Source organism: Ctenopharyngodon idella, chromosome 14 (genome assembly GCF_019924925.1).
Source record: "Ctenopharyngodon idella isolate HZGC_01 chromosome 14, HZGC01, whole genome shotgun sequence".
Lineage (NCBI taxonomy): Eukaryota > Metazoa > Chordata > Actinopteri > Cypriniformes > Xenocyprididae > Ctenopharyngodon > Ctenopharyngodon idella.
This window is the reverse complement of record NC_067233.1, coordinates 23053464-23056345: the sequence shown is the minus strand read 5'-3', so window position 1 is coordinate 23056345 and position 2882 is coordinate 23053464.

Below are 2882 nucleotides of genomic sequence, written 5' to 3'. Positions count from 1 at the left end.
CCACATATTAAGGGGGAGGGGCTCTGGTAAATTATTACATAAAACGTCAAAATTATGACATACTGATTGTCATTATTATGAGTCATAAAGTTGAAATTATAACTTTAAAAGTCATGATTACGAGATGAAAAGTATAAATTATGACATACTAAATCAAAATTATGACATAAGGGCCTGGTTTCACATACAGGGTTTAGGCCTTAGTTCGATTAGGACATTTAAGTAGCTTTTTTAAATGTACCTTAGAAAAAAAACATTACAGGTGTGCATCTTGAGACAAAACAATGGCTCTGACATATTTTAAGATCTGTCAGTACAAGTTGCTTTCAGTTAAAACATCTCAAACATTGTATACAGTATTTAAGTCTGGGACTAGCTTAAGTCCTGTCTGTGGAACCGGGAAAATAAATCGAAATTATGACTTAAAAAGTAAACGTTATGACATAAAAATGTGAATTATGACAAGTTGGAAAAATGACTTTTTATTTCATAATTTTGACTTTTTAAGTCATAATTATTACTCTTTGTCATCATTTTAACTTTTTATCTCATAATTCTTACATTCTATGTCATAATTTCATCTTTTTATGTCATAATTATTACTTTTTAAGTCATAATTTCAACTTTGTTTCTCATAATTATAATTTAGTATGTAATAGTTTCAGCTTTTATGTCATCATAATTATAACTTTTTGTCATAATTCTGACCTTCTATGTCATAATTTCAGCTTGTTAAGTCATAATGTCGACTTTACATCTCATAATTATAACTTAGTATTTGTAATTTTGACTTTTTATGTCATCCAGAGCATGTTTTCTCTCTCTCTCTCTCTCTCTCTCTCTCTCTCTCTCTCTCTCTCTCTCTCTCTCTTACAGTATGTGGCGGAAATGGGCTTCCATAGTGCACAGGCTTTCATCTACATTCTACATCTGGAAGAGATTTCTACACACACACACACACACACACACACACACACACACACAGATACAAATTTGTATATTTTCTTGTAAAAGCTCAACCACAAAATTATTTTTTCCCTCATTTTTTTCCATTAGTGACAGCCCAGTACAATGACCCGTGAGTAAAAGTGAAAGTGATGGATTGTGAAGGTCACCAGGAAGTAACATCAAAACCGGTTGAGCGTTTAGGGACAACAAAGGGGTTTTTAAACAGTTACTCATGAAAACAGAGTTTTCCAGAGATGTGTATGACTCAACACTCTGTGTGTGTGTGCAACCGGAAAGCGCTATAGACCTTTTTTTCATGATCTAAAAATAGAAGACCTTTATTAACCACAAAAATGCAATGTTGACATCAAAAGAAGAGGGGACAAACTTTGCGTGAGCCACATGCTTAGATTTTCAACCTTTTTAAAGATGACAACTGAGGAATCTGTTGCCAAAAACACAGAATTTCAACGTGCCCAGTTATTAATTTATTTATTATTAGTAGCCTATTTATTCAGACACTCATCCAGTCAATGATGGCTAAAAAAAAAAAAAAAGCTAAAATATACGATTATTTTGACTTGTTTAATGTTTTTATAACATAAATGCTATTAATCCATTAGTATTATCTCTTCAATTTAATTCAGTGTATTTTGCATTTTTTTTTTTTTTTTTTTTTTTTTTTTTTTTTGATGTACAATGCTTCAATTTATGGAACAATCATGTGAAATGATATCTGATCTAATAAATAAAATCTTTATTATTTTTTCCAAAAATAAAAAAAATACTGTTACTATCAGAAATGGAATGATCAAAAACAGTAGATGCAAAACTCTTCGCACGGTGTTTGCTAACCTCAGAAAGGCCTCAGTTTAGCTCATTGTCGAGTGTATATTTTGATGCATGTATTAGAGGTGATAGATCCTTGGATAATTTATTGTTTATCAGCAAAGTGGAAACATCTGTGGTGTTTTTGACGGTGGAGTCCTATGGTGAGCAAAAGAGCAAGACATCCTACCTCAAAGCCCACACACTAATATTGATGCCTGGAAATAAGAACATGACGTCACTGATATCATTCCCCTAACCTTTGTTTCCATGCAGACACAATCCTGACTCTGCTCTCACTGTTTTTTATCCTTAATAATTTAGTTGATTTGCAAATGCATTAATGCCTAAAGGGTGTTTTGCATGACCAGGCCGAGTGCGCAGGGATTGGTGTGCAAAGACATACATGCAAAGTGCAGTGTAGGTGTTGGTTTGACACACTGTGGTTCATTGCTTACTCAGTGGTACAGTAAACACAAGCAACTCTGTTGGATGGGTTGCAGATATTATCTTTAATCTTAATTATTTCTATATGATGTAGGAGTGCTTATTCCACTTTGTCAGCAGTCATTGGTGATCTATAGATGATTTCAGTTTTAATTGGCGACGGAAGTCAAAACCAACAAGATGTTTGCCAGTAATGATAAACATTTTCACGCCTCAGGGTTCAAACATTTCCTCGGCATTTTAACATTTCACTGTGCGCGCTAACTCCAGAAGACAGAGAAACTTGTCATAAAATTAATCAAGATGTTGGAAAAGGGCCCAGACTGATGACTAACTGACGAGTTTTGTTGATTCATTTTTATTAACAAATCTGTACATCTGATACTGTATCAATGAGAAGAGAAGCCAGCAATGAGACAGAGAAGAAATACTGAAAGCTTTAAACCTTTGATATATTTCATGATAATGATCAGGCCTGGATTTGGTTATGGGTTTAAAATGAGTTTAGGGTATGATGTAACCCAGGTATTACTAGCAGAGAATTACTAAAACTGATTCAACTAATTGTCTGATTCAACTAATTGTCAACTAATTCAACTAAATGTTCATTAATTGAATTAATGAACATATATGCGAACACACTGTGAGTGTTTTACTGG